General features: G+C 38.2%; 1 long non-coding RNA gene across 2 annotated transcripts; it reads left to right on the top strand.

Annotated features, from left to right (window-relative positions):
• The first annotated feature begins 6184 nt into the window (after nt 1-6184).
• Nucleotides 6185-12741, top strand: LOC120298361. 2 transcript variants are annotated; one of them, XR_005554056.1, is made up of 4 exons: nt 6185-6241; nt 7455-7553; nt 10971-11090; nt 12562-12741. It is a non-coding gene; the product is annotated as an uncharacterized LOC120298361 (long non-coding RNA). The 2 variants fall into 2 exon arrangements; XR_005554055.1 differs by having other exon boundaries at nt 12559-12741.
• The last annotated feature ends 8908 nt before the right edge of the window (nt 12742-21649 follow it).

The following is a 21649-nucleotide window of genomic DNA, read 5'->3' as shown; positions in this document are numbered from 1 at the left end:
TGGGTCACCACTGATTGGTAGGACTGGCAAGAATGATAAATTATTAGCATAATAAACTACTATCAAGAGAAATCTACAGACTGTCTTGGTGTCTCCTAGGGTTTTGGAATTACAAATCTCAGAATTTCCAGAGTCTGGACCAAGGTGGATGAAAATTTTGGGGCATACCATTAAAGCTTTCTGGGAGATTTACTTTCTACTTGAGGAAAGTTGTAGATAGGTTAAGGAAAGTAGGATGCATTTAAGATGTTCATAATTATTTGCTGGACAATATCTTAGTGATTGGTGGTGGTCTATTCACTTAAAACAACTATAGCTGAAAATTTATAATCCCAAGAAATAAGACACTCAGCTGTTTTCTGAAAACAGACAGCTCGGTTCCAAAATATTTTATTAGTTTAGCTTATTTTTTCAGTCCAAGCCAATAAGAATTGTGTCTGCTACAAATATTCACTTCGATGATTTGATATATTTTCTTGTTCTACAAGAGGGTATAGAAAGGATCAATTTTCGGCAGGAGAATAAAATTAAAACTCACTTTTGTAAGCGGGGCTATTTGTTGAAGGCAAAAGGGAGAGAAACTTCATTAGAGAAACAAAAGTTCTACATGGTTTTCATTCTCCTTTCCTTTCATTGTAAAATCATTGCACTTATTTATCTAGGTTAGATAAGAAAGCCACTTTCCACATACAAAGCTTATGATGCTTAATAGCACACAAAAAGCATAACAACCTTATTGAGATTTATGATGGAGTTTTAAATGAGAATCTTATTACAAAATAGATTGAAATTATTCTTTTCAAGTAGATGCTGAATTGGTTTAAAAATGCTCTGTAACTGAGTCAATTTAATCCTTTTTTTGGGAGAGGGGAAATACTTTGGCAATGTATTGATGCTCCACTATCTTTTCCTGGCCTAGTTTCCTCCAGATGTGTCAGAATTCTAATTGTCCAGATGGGTAGACTCATATTAAACAATAAAATATACGAACACCAGGAAGTTATAAAACTATAAAAAGTTTTAATAAAACCAGAATAAAACCAAGCTTTCGCTGGCATCTGCTAGCATCATCAGGGTAGTCTCCAGTCGATGGGAGAAGCTATTTATAAGTGCGCCCGGCTTCTTGACCTCGTCATGGGTCCCAGCCAATCCACCTGCGTTTTGATCGTAGTTTCTGTGTTGCAAGCTGTAATTTCCTCACTTTCCTTACTTGTGCTGGTACGGCAGCTCTTCCTCCCTTCTTTGCATAACTGTAAGTCGGGGGGACTCCTTAATTCCACGTAATTAGATGTGCACTGTCTGTGTTTATGTTGTTTGTTCACCTCATCCTCCTTCTTGGTACTCTCTATTTCTCTTCTCCTCCCCCTGTTTCTCTGTTTACGATCCTCTTTCAAAACTATATCCTCATTGTTTGTCTCTGTAGCCCAAGATTCCATTGTGTTTACATCATCCTGTTTCCCGATCCTTCGTATCGCTTTATTAACTCCCCTTTCTATTTTCTCTTCAATGGGGGTGATTTTAACACCCTCTCCAGAATTCGTGGCACCCACAAATTGATTGCTGACCCCTTTTTCCGAGGGAGCTATCCCTTCACTGTTGTTTGTGTATTTGCTCGTTACTTGGGGGTATGCAATCTTCCTTAAAAGGAGAGGGGCGGAATCCTTACGATTGTGACTTGCATCTCCTTGTGCATTCCTACGGGGAGTCGTACCTCTCAAATGTCTGTAGGAGAGTGTGGAAGCTCTAAGGTTATAGCGAACAGGCTTCTCATCTCCCCGTTGTTCTCCTGCGTTCCCAAGGCAATAACAATTCAAAAGGGGAATGTCATTAATAAAGTTAGTTGCAGGATCGCCGGTGGAATTACACGTGGCATTCCAATCCTTCGAATCATGGTTGTTTAATAATCCAAAATCTATACCAGATCGCTTTTTTGTCAAACTCCTCGCTGTTCCTGGGGAGACCCTCAATTTATCGGCACTTGGCTCTTGGTTGTCAATCCACTCCTGTGTCCATGAGGGAGGGGCATATGTTTCAGCAGGTGGTGAGTTACTCTGCTGCTGGTTATTCCCTGTCTGGGTGTTTCCAAGGCCCGTCTCCTCCGTCAACCCTCTTTGCCGAAGGCACGTAATGTTACATCGTTTTTCTCCGGAGGGACGGTCGCGCATTGTCCATGCTCTTAATATTACATGTGCTGGGCATAGGTCCACATGTCTGTTGATGGATTCTTCGTTAGAGAGCCACGCCTCTTTAAGGAGCCGGCCCCCCTTCGTGCTGTCACTGGCCATCACCTGCACGTTGCTAAAATCGAACCTATGCCCAGATTCTAGCATATGCGCCCCGATTTGGGAATACTGGTCGTCTCTCCTTACCGCCAACTTATGCTCGTGAATTCTAGTTTTGACACGTTTGGAGGTCTCCCCCACGTAATTAGCAGAGCAACCTTCACAGTTGATCCTGTAAATGACATTGGACTTCTCTATGGTGGGGAGTGGATCTTTCAATCTCATCACCTTAGATCGCAGCGTCTGGTTGGAGTTATGTGCCACCCTCACATCATAGGGTGCCAATATTCTAGCCGTGGTTTCTGAGACGGTGTTAATATACGGAAGAGTGATACGAAGTGTCTGTGATGTATGTTCTTCTGTTTGGGACCTGATGGGGAGGGAGGGTCTGGATGATAGTCCATGGCACCTGATGAACTTCATAGGGTAAGTGTGTGTGTGTGTGTGTGTGTGTGTGTGTGTGTGTGTGTGTTTATATATTCAGTATGAAATATGAAGAGGCTGTAAATATCTAAAACTAGGCACTGGACAAGCAATTCAAAGCATAAATTTGTGTTATACTAGGCAATCTGATATTTCCTTATCTAAACAGAAAACTAGAATGACCATATGTGAGCAAAAAAAACCAGCACTGGGAGTGGAGGTGATTTCCTTCCTTCCTTCCTTCCTTCCTTCCTTCCTTCCTTCCTTCCTTCCTTCCTTCCTTCCTTTCTGAAGCTGGGTGGGGGCATGTGCCAGGGAAGACACACAATATGCAATACGAATCAGGAAGAGTGCACAGGGCTGCAGGAGAGGTGCAAGGGGGTGTGGGGCAGATTGTGAGTGCATGGAGATACACAAGCATTTGGTTGTTGCCCTATGATGTACCATTTCACCCAACTGAAGGTTACAAACATTTTTTTACTACAGAGATGAACAAAATATCAGGTGATTAAAAAGTACATGAGATAGATAAATATATGATTAGACAAGGCAACTGTGTCTTTAAGAAAGCCTGATTTGAGTAGCAAGCAAATTCAAAGTGAAAATAAAACCCACATTATCTTATTAGAATAGGGAGTAGATCTGTCAGTATTACATGCTTAAATAATGTTGGTTACATTTCTTAAAAAAGCTCTTTATGTTACCATTATTCTTTCCATTGTATTATCTCACTGGTACCTCTTGTGAAGAATGAGACAATTGAATGTTTTAAGAATGCTAATATAAACTAAAAATATCCAATAAATTCACTTGGGAAATCAGTTTTTAAGAAAGTCTCCATTTCATGGTCAAATAAAGTTTTTTGGAAAAAAACAACCCAAACTCAAGATAAATAGTGGATCCGAGCCCATGTTTGCCTTTAATCTTACTTGATTAACAGGTCCTTTGTATGATCATCTCTATGGCTTCTCCAAAGCCTTGAGAGCCTTATTTAGTGCAGCGGATGATTAGAGCTCAGCAAATGCAAAAGAAGCATCATTTTCAAACTGTTTCACTTGTGATAGCCAAATAAAAGGAGGATTATCAATTAAATTGTCTTCAAAGAAGGATTTAATAGTAAAGAGGCCAAATGAGCTGCTGTGGAGCATTCACACTGCAAAGGTATGAGTATTGAATTACTGCAACAAAGCTCTGGAATGCCCTGATGAATGAACATCTGTGTGACATTATTCAGTTAGGCATTGTCTCAGCTCATTCCACAGTCAGTGCTAGCAGCAAATGCTTCAAAACTCTGAGAAGACAAAACACTCACAGAATCTTCTCTTAATCCAGGATTGCCCCCCCCCACTGCCCCAGCCACGAAAAACCTGAAAAAGAGGCACATGCTGTTCACTCAATGTGGTATATTGAATAAATCACTTTTGGTTGGATTTGTTTTGTCTTTGGCCAAGAGAAAACAAATTGCCCCATGGCCTAGTGCAGGGGTAGGCAGCCTTGGCTCTTTTATGACTCGTGGACTTCAACTCCCAGAATTCCTGAGCCAGCATGGCTCAGTATGGAAACTTCTCCCTTTCCCCTCAGCATGGCTGGCTCAGGAATTCTGGGAGTTGAAGTCCACAAGTCATAAAAGAGCCAAGGTTGCCTACCCCTGGCCTAGTGAAACAGATAAATAAATAATTGTGTTTGCATATTTGTTTTACTGAACATCCTAAAATTGATGATTTCACCAATGCCTCAATCCATGGAATCCATGGTTTATTTGCCACAATGGCTGAATTCACATAAATCACTGAACCAAAGTCATACAAATCACATAATGCATCATGCGAAACTAACCAATGCACAGATGGAAGATGACTTCAACTTTTCCTCCTCTGATTTCTCAGCATTATCTGAGTGCCACTCTTTGGTCATTCATGATTATTTCTCTCAGGGAAGAGAGCTGCTTGACCCCAATAGTGAGTTGAGGATACCAGGGCTTCATTCTGTTGAGTACATGATCTCCATCCATTAAATTGTTTCCTTCATGATACAGAACTGAGATCACCTGGTGTCCGGCTTTCCATCTCTTTTCTGCTATTGTTACATATATCAAAGGGGTAAAGCTGGAAGAATGAAGTCCCTTTGAAACCCTCCAAGCTAATTTCTCATAATATTGTTCCCAACAGCTATGGAAAATTTGGTGCCATTGATTGACAGGTAATGTTGATTATTGCTATTAACTCTTCTGCCTTTTTGTCTCTTGTTTGTTGTTCACATCTCTTTCTCTCTCCCTACTCGCTCTGCTTTTTATTCCATTTTTGGCAGTTAACCATTTTGGATGTTTGCTAAATAAATATCAAGCTATGTTTTTTTTCTAGCAGAATTAAGCAGTGTGCATGCTTGCTTGACCTGGATTTAGGGACTTGCTGGAAGCATGCTGGGTACAAACTAAACTTGAAATTACTCTTAGTAATTCTCGAATATAGGAAGGGGGAGTTTTCTACCTATTGGCAGAGAAAAGAAGATCCTGATTTGCCAGGCTTCTTGGCATAGAGAGCTATACAGAACAATAGATGTATCTCTTTTATCTTTTAATTTCTGTTGTCCCACTTTGTTTGAGAGCAAGAGCACCTGCTGAGTCAAAATAGCAGCTTTGATAGCTTGGTTATGACTATTGTGACTTCCTTTTTAAAAACTATCCTCCTTCCACACTTGTGATGACCCTATTTGAGAGGCACTGATCAGTCCCCTTGCTTTGAGCTTCCAACTAAGAACTGGAATAATTCTGTCCAAGAGTTCCTCCAACCATTGTATTCTCTCCCTTGCCTCTGGGTCCTAATGTATATTTTCCAAATTTCCTCTTGCTTAGAAAATCTTAAGGAGAAAATATGAAATCTCCAGCTGCTGACTTCCCCCTTCAGCTTTTGCAGGAATCACATAATTTTGGTTAAACAAGGACTGACTCAGAATATGAAGAATTAACAGGACAGCCTTCTATAGGTAATTGGGTATAGTATAGTGTATATATGCAAAAGGACTATAATTGGATTTGCAGGTGTTGGGTTTTTCTCACACAATGGTACAAGTGTCTTTGCAACACAGAAGTCTTAAGCTTCTTGGTCTTAATCTTCATGATCAAGTTGCTGGTTCCAATTGTTGGTAAACAAGGACTATTTGTACCACTCCCATAACCCTTGGCTAACATTCCTCTGGCACCCTGAGAGTGCGGCCTAAAGACAGTTGTTTCCCAAAGTGTAGTCCAATGCAGGGTTACAAAATCACTTTTCTTTAGAAAATAGATCAATCATTGTTCACTTTCCTCTCTGACAAATGTTGCAGCTGCAATTTCACCATTAGTTTTTGTCAAGGTAATGATTAGACGCTAACCAGCTTGTATAATATGAAATGAATGATGCAATGTTAGGAATGACTAAGCAGAAGCCCGTATCCCTTTAAGAGCTTGAGTATAAAAGGGAAGGCCATGCTGGAGTCTTTCTCTTTTGTCTGTTTCCTGCTGTAATTTCTGCGTACTGGAGTTTGCTGAATGACCACATGTATGTATTTTGTTTCTAGTGTATATTTGTAGATAGTGTGTGATAAACCACCATTTAATACAGACCACTGTTTATGGTATTTACTCCTAGGTTACCTTGGTGCATGCTCTGACAGTTTTGGTTAAACAGAACTGGAATCAATAAAGGGTTGCAATTACATGATGTGACTCTGCCATTTCTAACATGCATCTGTAGTGTTAATATAGAAGACCATTGTTATTTCAAGGAGTTTGGTGAACTATTTTAATTTCTTCTTCATATTAAGAAAAGTCTAAATGTTTAGTGTTCATTCTGAGCTAATCTGCTTGTTTTTCATTCTTGCTTGCTGAATAAAGAGGAAGAGGTGACAGTCTTCACATAGTTGCAAACTTGTGAAAATCTCATACTTTGGTTCCCATTGCAGAGTCGTGTGCCAGCCAGTCAAGATCAGGTCTTGCAGTCTCATGACCATAGCAGGACCATGAAGTCATGGTACCAGGTTTTAATAAAACACTTGGGGGTATTGTTGTTTGTGGAGAGCTTCTGCACAGTACCTAGCGTTGAATACTATGGAAACCGGTCACCCTTGGGGTATTTGTGCTGTCATTATTAAAGCAGCTTATAAGAGATTTGGATGTCATATCTTCCTTGACATGTGTGCTTTTTATATTATGCTTTTAAACCTGTTTGCTTGTGCTAATGATATGGCTTAATATATCCCTTTATATACAGGTGTTCATTGTCTCTGAATCCAAAAGAACCAATTGCCTGGGCACCTGATCCCTACCCTGACACTTTTCAAAACAGCATCAAATGACCCTCCTCTTCCCCTCTGTCAAAATAGTTGCAAAAAACAAAACAAAAAAAACCAGTTTGAAAAAAAAAACTATTTCCTAGTTCTTTAAGGTTTGGGAAAGCCTCTATCACACATTTTGAAAGAAGTGGGGGAGAACTTGACTAGATGATATTTTACAAGGAAGAATGAATCGGCACACTGAGTGTTAGACAACCAACCCTTCTATTTGCTTTTTAACCTTTCTGAGCTTATCAGCCCTCTCAGCTAGAGAGTGGAACAATTCCAATAATTACAGAGAGAGAGACTGGATTTTGTTTCTTTACAGAATGGAACAGAACAGAATGTCATATTACAAATCTGGAACATTTACTTTTTCTTTAACTTTGCATTCATCTCAAGGCAAAATTACCACAATTATTCTCTTTTTTTTTCTTTTAGAGGAATACTGCCCAATTGAGAAATGAAGATTTTCCTCCTTCTCTTGCCAAAGACCACTGGATACTCTTTAAAATGTCTGCAGAAATCTTCAGTGCATAGGTGCTTTGAAGAAAGGAGTAGAGTCATATTTAAGATGTATAGTTAAACAAATATGCCACTTTCTGCTTGGATTAGTGATTGTGGACCAAATTAAGTTCTCTGGGCTTGGAATTCTCTTCTTACTATCTGCACTACTGTAACTGTGATAGGCTCCCTTATTGCTCCAAAGATGCTTTTTCATGAGGTAACGGGCCTTTCTTGTTTCTTTGAAGATATTTTGCTTCTCATCCAAGAATCTTCTTCAGCTCTGACTGGATGGTGGGGAAATGGAAGGATTTATACTCCTTGCAGACAGCTGGAAAAACAAAGGAAGTCCAGTTGTCTTGTGAAAAAGCATCTTTGGGATAACTATGACCTGGATGACTGAGAATCTCCATAGATATTCTTGATGGTTGCTGAATAATCCTGCCCCCATCACATTGCATTAACTTTTTATATCGAGTTCACATAGCCAAAATGGCTGGATTCAAATGAACAAGGTGTGACAACTTCTAAATTGACTCCATTCTTAGAGGCATAAATAAATGGAATTTACCCTTAGTCTCTAAAAAGGTCTTTCCCATTTAATCACATTTATACAACAGTGAAGCTAATACAAAATAAACTGCACCTTTAAAATATCACCAAGTTGATTAGGAAGATATAGCCTCTAGATAATTTTGAATTTTCTGGCTAGACCAGAACAAATAGAGATCATCTGGGCAAATAAGTTTCCAAAAAGGCCAGCTTCCCCTTATCCTTTCTATTTTTTAAAATTGAGTGCAGCACTTAAAAGAAAGATTTGTTGATTGTTTTGATTTATTAATATTTGAATCCTGTAAGGTATATCAATGTGCATTTATTTGCTATTTATTAGTTACATGATAAAATAATTAGGTGACAGCAAGTCAATGTCAGCTCTTAGTGACCACACAGACTTTCTCTGGGAAATCTTAACTTTGATTACAGTCTCTTGCTACTGTAATTCAATCCATCCATTTTCTGATATTCTCTTCTCTTTCATTCCATTTTCCCAGCATTATGGACTTCTCAAGGGAACTTAGTCTCTGAATAATGAGGCCAAAATATGATAGTTTCATATTTCTATGTTTTTACAGAAAGTTCTTTTCTCAGATTTTGTCTTTCTTGGCTTTGCTTCTCTTCTATTCTTGGCAATTTCCAGTTTGTTCTCACATCCAGTTTGCTTTCTTCATTTTTGGCAGTCTGTTTTTACATTCATGTTTAATGACTTCTTTAATTTCATTCCATAATTCCTCCGGTTCTGTATCAGTGAAGCTCAGGATTTCAAAGCAATTCCTGAAGTTTTCCTTGAAAATGTTAGGTAAATCTCCTCTTTGTCTATACTAGTAGTAGAAGCATCAATATGCATGAGGGTCATATTAAGGGAATGTCCACAAAGTTTAATCAATATTATTCATTGATTGCATTGCAGCCAATACTGTTCTTGCTAAAGCCTTCCTAACTACAAAATAAACACAATTTCTTTCTTATTTTTCCACATCCTGAGTAATAAACAGTGTTATCTTCTAACTGAAAATGTCTCATTTCAGTCCATCTCAATTTGCTGATGCCTAAGACATCAACTTGTAGTTGCTTCATTTCATCTTTCACTGTGTTGAACTTTCCTGTGTTTATATTTCTAATATCTGTGTTCCTACTATAATTCCATCTTTGCAGCTTCAAATTTTCTTTTTCTGCATGGCAACATCAGCAATTAGATGTCCCAAAGCTTCTAATTTAGCCATATCATAAATACCATTAATAGCCCTAAAGATCCTAATTTCTTCCTTAGTAGCATGTTGAGTGTCATCTGACCTGAGGAGCCCATCACTTGGTACTATATCATCAGTTGTGTCATATTTTATACCATGTGGTTTTCTTGGTAAAAATATAGGGGTAGTTAGCCATTGCCTTCTCCTGCACAGTGAATTGATGCCCATGCCATTGTTACAAAGATAATCAGCTGCCTCCAGCATCTTCATATATCGCTACTGCCAATATGGGTAGCTGTTTGTTTTAATGAGGCAACTGGAATGATCCTTACACCTTGGGTGACTCTGTTGGGACTATATACTCTGGATATACACTTCCGACATTCTTCACTTATCTCTCTCAAGAACACTACCATCATCCCTACCTTGATGAGGACTTAGCCTATCCTTTTTGGACTGAGATGTCAAACTGTGTTTGACTTGGGTCGGATGAGATACCACCAGGGTAGATGGAGAAACTGAATTGAAAAACATCCCAGAAGACAGTAATAGTAAATCATTTCCATAATATTTACTAAGAAAACTACAAGGTTATATCCAGTCATGACACATTAAACTATATGATGCATCTTTGCAGTGTGGGATTCAGCTGGTTTGCACCAGTTCAGTAGAACCACTAGCTAATTTTTTTGTTGCCCAGGCCCAGAATGGACTTCTGGAACCAGCATCTACACAGAGAACTGGTTGTTTACATATTTGAATCCCACCACTGCATCTTTGTCTCTACAGGATAATTTATAATGCAGAATTAGCTTGACTTTCAAATAGACATAGCTCATGGACTGAATGCAAGTTACCATATGGTATAACAATAAAGTTATTATTCTATTCTATTCTATTCTATTCTATTCTATTCTATTCTATTCTATTCTATTCTATTCTATATAGTCTTGCTTAATGGTTGAATTCACATTTAGTCATGTTAAACATTGTTTTGTTTACTATATAAAAAAGCTTGTCTTTGGCTTAATGCAATGTGTAAATCTAGCAATTATCCAATTTACATACTTTCAAATCTATTTTACAAATTTGTATTTTAAAAACATACCGTATAAACAGCCAGTTCGGTGTAATTGTTAAGGTACTGACCTAGAAGCCAGGAGACTGCGAGTTCTAGTCCCACCTCAAGTATGAAAACTGGTTGGGTAACTTTGGACAAGTCACTCTTTCAGCCCAACCCACCTTTTTAAGAGGAGGAAGGAGTATTGGTATGTTTCCATCTTGAGTTGTATATGAAAAAGAAGATATGATAAAAATCTAAACAAAATAGGGTTTCCTGCCTGAGCAGGGGGTTGGACTAGATGACTTCCAAGGTCCCTTCCAAATTTACTGTTGTTGTTGTTGTTGTTATTAAAAAATGTCCAGCTTTATACCATGGCTTATATCATATAACTAGTCATTCTGGTTTACTGAACAATCGAAGTTTAGTCCAATGTTTGAAAAAAACAGCTGCATATTTCAGCCCATAATAAGCCTGTATAAAGTGGAAGATTCAAATGAAATACCATTTTCTTCTTGTGAAGACACAAGTCCAAGCCTGAAACAGGCAAGGTGACAGGTATACAAAATTCTAACTCATTCAACAAGATTGATTTTTTATTGCAATATATTTATTATTTTCCCCCATTTCTCCAACTGCATGGAGGCATGACAGAAGGACTGACAATATTAGCAGTGACAAACCTGGCAAGTTATTTTTCCTGTAAGAATCTACAGATGCTTTTCTTCACAGTGGGCAGCATTTATGCCATGATCATGCAAAAAGGTTTGTAATTATCTTTATCTATTCATTGTCTTTCAATTTAGCATACCTAGATAACAATGATATCCAACGCTAATGTTTTTTTTAGTTTTCATAGGCCATATTCCAGGGAAGATGTAAATGCAAACAGCATTTGAAACAACGGCCAGATCAAGTGTAGGATATTAATTATATTTTTTTAAAAAGTGAGAAGTTGAATCTATTATCTTATGAGTTGAAGATCCTTGTGATCTTTGGACATAAATTGATGTTCTGTCTAGAGAACTGTGGTTCTCTCTCTCTCTCTCTCCAGGCAAGATTCTGGCATATTAAATATATATATACAGATATAAAAGCAAAAGGTGCTATATTTCTTGTAACACCCTTGGATCCCTTGGATCATTCTCACTTTCTGAAGTCATAGCTAATCCTCAAGCTGTCCTGCCCTGAGACTAAAAAGTTTCAGCCACATATTCTGGATGCAATCAAAAAGTGACAAGCTGTCATTTCTTATTATTTTTGTGTTAATATCCAGGGAAATTGCCCTCTCTATTTTTTGGTTCATATGTCAAAAATATATAAGGACAACTCTGCATATGAGCTACTTTATTTAAAAAGAGTATCAACATTGACAGCACTAATTTTATTTATTAAAATAACTATTTAGCGTCTTTATGGCAAACAGAATTTAGGGCAATAAGCTCTGTCTTCAAAATCATAAATTACTGATACATTCATATTCATGTGGACTAAAGCTTCATGAACTGTTTCATGCACTAAATTATATAAATTGGCAGGTAAATATTCTTAAAACTAGATTCTGTACCTCTATCTCTATTGTGCTTTCTAGTTAGTGTTGACTCCTGTTGATGGCTTCATCTAGTCCCTGTGTTTTTCTTGACAAGATTTCAACAGTGGTTTGCCATTGCCTTCTTCCCAGGGCTGAGAGAGATTGACTGGCCCAAGGTCATTCATCTAATCTCTCCCAGTTTCTAGTCAAATGTCTTAAACACTATACAAACTGTCTCTCTAATTTCCCATGTACCAATAAAAAAAACATTAATGGGATTTAATGGAAACCAAGGTAAGTATAATGTCTGAAATACTGACAAACATGAACACTACTCAAATTTAAAACAAAGAATGAATCCAGTCCCTGAAAAATCTGTGCCTAGTGCTCATAAAAAGTGTAAAATATTTTACCAAAAACATTAATACGTTGCAAATAATATAAATCACTGTCCTGGACTAGGAAAAGTCTTTGGAGTCTTATCCTAAGCAGTGGCTATTGGTAATCTGGGATCAGTTCTCTACACTTCAACTGAGCAAAAATGTCATGCTTATATATTCTGCTTATTTGGTTTCTCTTTGTGAGTGTATTAGTGGGAGAAAGAGAGGAAAAGTAAAGTTTGTTCCTGAAAAGTGAATAATTGGAATAATCAATTAAACTAAGCCCTTATTTGGCTATGATTCTTCCCTGTTTTAAATCCAGCAGCGTATGAATCATCATCTCATCTGGAGAATGAAGGAGGATGAGGCACCTTGTAGAAAGCTCTTTTAATTTTTTTAAAAAAGAACAATTAATCAGAGGAATGACTTGCCTCCAGAAGTTGTGGATGCTCCAATACTGGATGTGTTTAAGAAGATATTGGACAACTATATGTCTGAAATGGTATAGGATTTCTTGCCTGAGCAGGGGGTTGGACTAGAACAGGGCTTTTCAACCTTTTCACCCATTGTACCACTTTTAGGATATGGCAATATCCGAGTACCACCAGTTGCCTAGCAAGGTGTCAAAAACATGATGACAAAAAAAAAAAAAATGAAAAAAGTGATAAAGTACAGGTAGTCCTCGACTTACAACAGTTCACTTATTGACTCTTAGAAGTTACAATGGCACTGAAAAAAGTGCCCCCCAAGCCACAGACGAGCAAGATCTCTGCCTGCCCACCTGGCGGCGCTCTTCCTCCTATTTGAGGTTTTCATTCTTGTGAGCATTTCTGTTGATGATTGGCAGTGGGGGTGGGGTGGAGGTGTTTGGTTTTTATTCCCCCCGTCTGATGGGTGGTTGCAGCAGGTTTTGGTCACTTCATATGACCCTAGGACACTGACCATCATAAATATGAATCAGTTGCCAAGCATCTGAATATAAATCACAAGACTCTGGAGATGCTGCAACATTCCAGCTGATCGGCTCTTCTTGTGGGCTCAGCAGAAGCACAAGGATCAATGCCGAGCTCCAGCTGGAGCCTGGTGCTGATCCTGATGCTTCCACTGACAGCCACAAAGAAGCGCCGATCAGTTGGAAAGCGGCACTGATCCTGGCGCTTCCGCTGAGCCCTGACAGCCCTGCAGCTCCAGCCATCTCTCACTCAGGCTTGTGCGGTGCTGCCACCAGTTCAGCTCAGTCCCCTCCCCCACTACCACTTTTCTAGGATGGTCGCGTACCACCTGCAAGGTGCCAATGTACCACAGGTGGTACCCGTACCACTGGTTGAAAAGCCCTGGACTAGAAGACCTATAAGATCTGTTCTGTTCCATTCCGTTCCATTCCATTCCCTTCTCTTCAACTGATATCAACAAACTCACTGTCTCCCCTCTATCTTAACTCTTCCAGAAGTCCCCCTTCAACTTCTTATTTCATTTTCACCTCTTTCAATAATTAAATTCCTAAATTATCATTTTATTTTGTTTGGGAGAAAGTTCCAGTGCTAGTGAATTGTTAGTCGGGGGGGAAACTCCAGTATTTCTGCCATTTCCAGAGCTGAGATAATTTCTATGCTAGTGCAGTAGGGATTTCAGCCAACCTTTCCTTTGCTCTAGGGCCTGAAGGTAAGAGTCTGACTGAGACACATGGACACGTTCACTGTACCAGGAAATAGCATACCGCTAGAGGGAACACACATCAGATGAGATGTCACACTTCTCAAAGAAGAGCAGAAGCATTAAGACAAGCCAAATCCTTGGCTGCTTAACTTTTCTTTCCTCAGTCAGAGTAAGGCAGAATGCATAAAACAGACAGAGGCATAACAGGCACCTATGGAGAAATGAGAAAGAGATGGAGTAAACCATGAAACCTAATTATTGTTATTTTAAATAATGTACCATGGCAAAATGGTAAATAAGACATGGGGAAAAAAGTGATTCTATTGTAACACAAGTATTCAAAAAACCTTTTATTTCAAATATATATTTTCCTTTCTAAAATATCAACAGCAGCTAAAAAGTGGCATTGGTCAGTGTTTCAAGACTACCATTTTTAATCCATTATGAGTTAAGTATTATTGAGTCTGGTAGGATTTATTTGCAAACACAAGGTGAGCAATGTACTACAAAGGGGAAAAAAAGAATAAAAAAAAGGGGGAAAAGAACAAAAAGAAGCCCAAGACATAGCTAATCATTAAAAATATTGTGATGTTATGACTTGAAAATTCATTTTCTAGTCTGTAAGTGCATGATTTAGTCAATTAAAACATATATAACATTATTAAAAACTTCTTTAAAAATATTTTTATTATCTTGTGGGGCCGTGAGTTGGACACGCCTGAATTAAAGCAAGCTCACAACTATTCCTGGGAGAGATATTTGGAATTACTCATAGCAAAATCTCTTGAATATTGATATTACAAATTAACATAATGAAGTTTGGAGAGAGGTTGTACACTGCATACTTCAGTAGCAGCATGCCAAAGATATACAGGGTTGAAGGGTTTCTGTTTCTTTTTGTTTAAATGGAATCTCAACATCCACCAACAAGAAACAAATTAAAAGGGCAAACAATTACAGCTAAAGAATCGTACATTCTGGAGTTTGCTTTAAGAATGAGAATCAAATAGAAGTTATAGTTCTTCTGTACAATTATCTTCTCCCAGATGCTTAAGCATGCTCATTGCAACCGTATAATTTAGGAGAATGACTTTATTTTGTTGCACTATTGTCTAAGAATTGGACATCAGAAAAACTTGCTCATTTAGTGCAAATTGGCCTGCCACAGTCAAGGCATACTCAGAACAAGCAGCCAGTAATTAGATTAAAATTGCAAATAGGAATGTACAGAAGGAGTCATAATTGGGCCAAAATTCATATATGATATTCGAAGTAACAAATTAGATTCCAAACCCCAGCACAAGGGCTAGGGATTATTCCATAAAGACAAAGAAATCAGCAACACAACAATTTCAGTAACTGATAGTAATAGATACTATTGATATATAAAGTCAGAACTGCTGAGATTTCCAGCCGAGCATGGTTTTTGAAGAATATCTTATTTTATTTATGAATAGGTTATCCCTCTCGTGAAGGAAACTGACTTTTTTTAAAATGCAGACTGTTTTTTTGTCCCTGAATGTGTAAAGCATGACAGCGCTATAAGAACTGGAAAGATTTCATCACTTTCTCAGATTCAGTTGAGGAATTTGGACTGGTTTTGGCATTTCTATTTCCAGCAATCTCATTCTATTGTGGTAGGGCTCTTAATACATTCAGTTGATCATCCTTGACTTCAAGAGGGTTTCTTCAACAAAGACTTGAAACACACTTAGCTACAATGAGTGGGATCTTCTGCTGACCTTCTAACTGTGACTGTTTCCATGGAAAGCTATGCTGTAAATCAGAGATGACCAACCTTGAGGCCCAGGGCTACATGATGTGGCTACCAGATCACTTCCAATTTATCAAATGAAATCTATGAGGAATAATTCTACTAGTTGTGTTTAATTAATTAAATTTAAGATTTAATTTAGTATTTATTTTGGTGTTATCCCCCCCCAATGTGGTACTTGGAGGTTTAAAAAAAAACCAAGGTTAATTGGCACATGATTACACTCCATTAACACGATTTCTACCCACAAAGCATGATTTACTTCAATACAAACTCTACAGTATTGATTGCTTGCAAGTACCATTGAAATTTATGAGCACTGCAAGCAAGCAGGTGATCAGACTTTTATGGGAGAATCACCCTGATGAAAAGATTTCCATTTCAGTGTTCCTGTTACATTAGGGGTTTGATGGGGAATTGAATGTGGAAATGGCTGCAATGGGAATCTGAAACTACCAAAAGAATCCAGTTCTACAGAAAACACACAAATACACAGTGAGGTGGAGGGCAAGATAACAAAACCATACTAGCTATTTAAATAACCAAGAGCCTTTAATTTTTATTGCAAAGCCTACCTTTCTCAAGGGAACATTTGCTTAAAAAATTAGGGCAATACCAGAATCACATTTTCTTTTGGATAATCCTATGCTAAACATATCAGAGTTTTACAGAGTTAGCATTGCGGTATTGCACATCTCACTAAGGACTTAATGACTGAGATAGATTCCTGAATTGACATCAACATAGATATCAGGCTTTTTACTCCCAGGAAATCCAGACAACTGGCCAATAAGGGAATCTGATTTCCAGACCACACATTTTCTAATCTGTTAATAGACAAGGTGTTATTGACTAGTTCATAAGCAATTTGTCTTTTGCTAAAGACTAATGTTCATGATACATTCCAGATATTTAATCCTAGTGTACAAAAGTGAGTCCTATCTATGTGCACTTTGGTTTAAGTTCAGTGTGTTCTCCAAACTCAAAAATTGGGTTAGTTTGTTATACAAATCTTTTCCTATGTGTGCTTCCAGTTCAAGATTCTTATTAGAAAAACCAGTCAACACATTTTAATTCCTTTGAAAAAATATTGGTAGTACAAGAACAGCAGTCTAATTACAACTTGTTGCTAGCAGCCAAGGGCAAAAGAAAGCATGCAGATGAGCAATTTGGAGATCTAACTTGCTGCTACTGCTAAATTCCACATGTCAAAATGTGAGACATATAAAAAAAGCATGTAATCAAGAAACAGATTTGGTGAGTTGGCACAATTTCATACAATGGAGGGAAGGCAGGAATAAATTGAGACCAAAACATGAGTTCACATAGGTTACAATAAGTGTGATGACTCCCCTGGATGCTTCCCCAGATACCTCTCCAGATGTTAGCTTGGAGGAGGATGAGCCAGTTCTGGGCACATCTGGAGGGGAGTTGGTCAGTGGCTCCAAGCAGCTGTCTGAGAAGGATTTGGCTGAAGCATAGCTGTAGCAGGATAGCTCTGAGGCTTCAGGTGAGGAAAGAATGAGCTGCAGCCAATTAGCGATGAGGAAGAGGAACTGCCTTCTGCACCTGATCCAAGAATACGTAGGGCAGAGAAAAGGCAGGAGTGGCAAAGGTCAATCTGATTACTTGTGAGGAAGTAGCCTCATCCTTCTTGATGGGCTGTACCAGAAGTTGGCTATTTAGCATAGCAGACAGTGTTGCTGGGAATAATGCAGGGGTCTTCAAACTTGGCCCTTTTATGATTTGTGGACTTCAACTCCCAGAATTCCTCAGCCAGGCATAACATCTTCATTTCCTAACTGCGTTTTTCCTGGTTGTTGGGATTCCTGCCTTGCTTTGGATTGACACCATGCCCTGACATGGATCATGCCTTGTAAACTCTGGACTTTTCTTGTCTTGTGAACCCTCTTATATTGTACATTTAATTTTGCCTACTGGGTTTATCTTGTTTGGGAAACTTTCAAGTGTCTTGTGGACTCATTGGCTATACCACTGTGGACTAGCATTGGTCTGCTTTTGGCTGGACTTAATTGAGACAGTTCTGGGGTTTTAGTGCAGGAATTGCTGGGGAATATTAATAAATCCGCTAAACCACTGTTATGTGTGTGTGTGTGTGTGTGTGTGTGTGTGTGTGTGTGTGCAAGTGGGACAGCACAATATGATTGGCAAGTTTGAAGTTTAATGAATCATGAATCTCAATTACTGAGGTTTTTGTTCAGTCGCTAAGTCATGTCCAACTCTTTGCAACGCTATGGATCATAGCATGCCAGGCTTCCCTGTCCTCTCCTATCTCCTGAGTTTACCCAAATACACGTTCAATGCATTGATGACACTATCTAATCATCTCATCCTCTGACGTTCCCTTCTCCTTTTGTCTTCAATCATTCCCAAAATTATTAAAATGAGTCCTCTTTTCTCATTTGGTGGTCAAAGTGTTTCAGCTTCAGTTTCAATATCTGTCCTTCCAAAGAACAGTCAGGTTTGATTTCCTTTAGGATTGACTGACCTGCTCTCCTTGCAGTCCAAGGGACTCTCAAGACTTTTCTCCAGCACCACAATTCAAAATGACAACAACTGTGTCAGAATTAGCCAATTCTATTTTAATCTGTGAATTGTTAAGCCCATGTGATTACTTTTCAGTACAATTAATTAGGAGAATCCTAACTGGCTGGATTCATCCAACCAAAATTAAAATGTAATTTCAGTTCATTATGGGAACCCACACAATATAGTGAAGCTTATAGTTGTACATGTTGGGCAAATCCAGATAACTGTTACAGTAATTCAGTAAATATGGTTTCAGTTAATCATGAGTACTCTTATGCAAACATGTCTACTTTGCACAGTTCCCCTCATTGGCCATATTTTATCCTTTCAAAAATGCTAAATGAGGTCAGAAAAGCTGGCTATAATGGGATGTGAGAATAACCTTGGGAGACAGGAGGAAGAGTTGGAGGCTGGAGAAAGAAATATGAATCCAAAGAAGGGATGGTGGTGGAAAAAATGACTCAGAAGGAACCCTCCGTAGTTCTCCAAAAGTAAAAATAAAATGGGGAAATGCTTTCAGATTTGCAATATTCTGCTATTGTAACTTTACATTGAAGTTGTAATTAGTACTTAATACTAATAATTAATATTAGTATTCATGGTTTTGGTTTCTTATATGGATTACTGTGATGGAATGCAGTAAGCTCTAACTTCTAGTTAGAATTCCTAATAGTTCCTAGAGTATATGCTTCATGTAGGTCAGTGGTTCTCAACCTTTTTAATGCCGCGACCCCCAACTGGTCGTAAGTCGAGGACTACTCAACCGGTCGTAAGTCGAGGACTACTCAACTGGTGCAGCATCGTTTGCAGAATGGGACTTTTGGTGGGCTCAACAGGGCAGAGACAGCCTGGACAATTCCTATTGGCTTTTGAAAGCCAATAGAATTAGACTCTATTCAAGAGAGTCTATTCTATTGGCTTTCAAAAGCCAATAGAATAAAAGGGAGTAGCACAGCTAAGGAAAAGGGGGAAAAAATGGCGGACTGCATTGTTTGGTGACCCCCATGAAATGGTTGTTTGACCCCAAATGGGGTCCCGACCCACATGTTGAGAACCACTGATGTAGGTAGTAGTTTGCTTCACTACCTTGGCAAGATTCTGTCTATAGGTGTGGAACAGTAGAGCAATCTGCTTGGAAAATCATTACATGTCTTTCTTGGTTTCTGGAACCTGACAATTACCTTGAAGGGCTGATGCTATCCTTTTGTTCTAGGGCAGGGGTGGGGAACCACGGCCCTTTCATGACTTGTGGACTTCAACTCCTAGAATTCTGAGTTGGCTGGCTCAGGGAATGGATGCAACCTATTTTTTTCAGTGCAAAGTGCTTTCTCCAGCAGAGTCATTTACTCCACAATGTTAGCAGGGAAGGAAAGAATAGTTCTTTTTATACCTGCTCAAACTCTTGATAATTATAACTACACTAACCACCCACTAGCAGATGCTCTTTTATAAATATGTTCTTTAAAGGCAAAGCAGTATTGAATATTAAACATGGTTTGGCATGAGACAAAAGTAATCACTCTTACTAATAATAAAAATGCAACAGTGAACTAAAGAAATTGACCAGTGGAACTTGACTATCAGGAAGAGAGTGATAACTCATAGAATGCAGGACAAGATTGGCTAATATCCTGATTTTCTGTTCATTTAACAAGTTGGGGGCAAAGACAAAGTACACCTGTAGAAAAACAGGTTTCTACAGTGACTTACATTTACCATGTCCAAAGTAAAAGAGTGGGCGTGTGAATTGGCAGTTATATCTGATGCAATAGAGTTGATTCCCCTATGCAAAATCACTAGTCCCTGAACTGAAATGTGAAATCCACAGGTAAGGGGCGGGAGAAGGAGAAATCTATTGTTCTTAGCAAATGCTTTATTCTAAATGGTTGGTGCCATTTATATTTAGACTGCAATTGTATAATCCGGTTTTCCAGGCTAAAAAAGACTTCATTGAGAGTTACTCCCAGGAAACTGTTTAAAGTACAGATCTATGGGATTACATTATAAGTAGCAGTATACATTTACTTATGTATTAATAAACTTCACTGGAATCTTCTGCGCAAGATTCATATTAGAGATACTTACTTACTTTGTTTGTTTGTTTGTTTGTTTATCCCATCTCTCCTACAAGATGACCCTGTATTTAATGCCCCTGACTCCATAAGATATCTTAGTGGTCTACAAATCTAAATGTCAAACGCATGAAAATAATTTAGAATCAGAAATACCCTAAATAAACTATGGGACTATTCTGTGTGAACATAAATCACAAAAATGAATGGGTCTTATTTCTTATAGCACTGAACTACCTACATAACATTTTAATAAGGTATTTGAGTAAAAGTAAATGGAACTTACTTGTAAGTACATAAATATAAGACTGCATTATTATATTCTGCCCCATTAAAAATTAACCTGTATATGCTATTTAATAGAATAACAGAATGAGGGGTCCTTGGTGGTCTCTGAGCTTGCTTGTTTTCTTGCAGATGTTTCATTACCTAAACTAGGTAATATCATCAGTGCTAGCTGATTGGGTTACAAAACATCTGCAAAAAAAAAAAGCAAGCTCAGAGACCACCAAGGACCTCTCATGTCAACCCTGAGCTATAAATATTCTACTTTATTAGAATAACAGAATAACAGAGTTGGAAGGGACCTTGGATGTCTTTTAGTTCAACCCCCTACTCAAACAGGCGACCTTATACAACTGCATGCAAATGGCTGTCCAGTTTCTTCTTAAAAGCTTCCAGTGATAAAGCTTTTAAGCTGTATCTTAAAACAACTTCTGAAAGCAAGTCATTCCATTGGTTAATTGTTTTCACTGTTAAGAAATTTCTCCTTAGTTCTAGGCTGGTTCTCTCCTTGTTTAGTTTCCATCTATTATTTCTTGTCTTGCCTTCTGGTGCTTCGGAAAATAGGTTGACTCGTCTTCTTTGTGGCAGCCCCTCAAATATTAGAACACTGCTATCATGACACTCCTAGTTTTTCTTTTCACTAGATTAGTTCTTCAAGTATTTCTTGCAAGTGTTCTTCAGGAAGACTTTTGTCTCATGCAAGGAACCATATGAAACCATTGATGGGGGTAGAATTCAACTCTATTGCTAAAACTACATCTCTCAGATCTCAAGTATCTTTTCCTGGGAACAAAAACAGTAGTTAAGGAACAATTTTGTTTCTCTTTTATGAAAGACTGTCCCAGGTCCCCATGTATGAAGTAGAACAGGGTTTGTGATTGTACCTGATTCTGAAACCAAAGCTTACTTGCTGTTCTGTGATACACTCTGCTTGTTCATTATATTTTAAAGTCATTCAATAAAGTTCTCTGAGCAACATATCAATTAAAAATACAAAGTATAAAACAATTATACATGTGTAGTTTTGCTTTTATTGCACTGACCTAATCTGACTTTTCTTGAACCACTTTTGGTGT

Source organism: Crotalus tigris, unplaced genomic scaffold (assembly GCF_016545835.1).
Source record: "Crotalus tigris isolate CLP2741 ecotype Arizona unplaced genomic scaffold, ASM1654583v1 scf7180000017607.2124824, whole genome shotgun sequence".
Lineage (NCBI taxonomy): Eukaryota > Metazoa > Chordata > Lepidosauria > Squamata > Viperidae > Crotalus > Crotalus tigris.
This window is presented reverse-complemented; position numbering and strand designations above follow the sequence as displayed.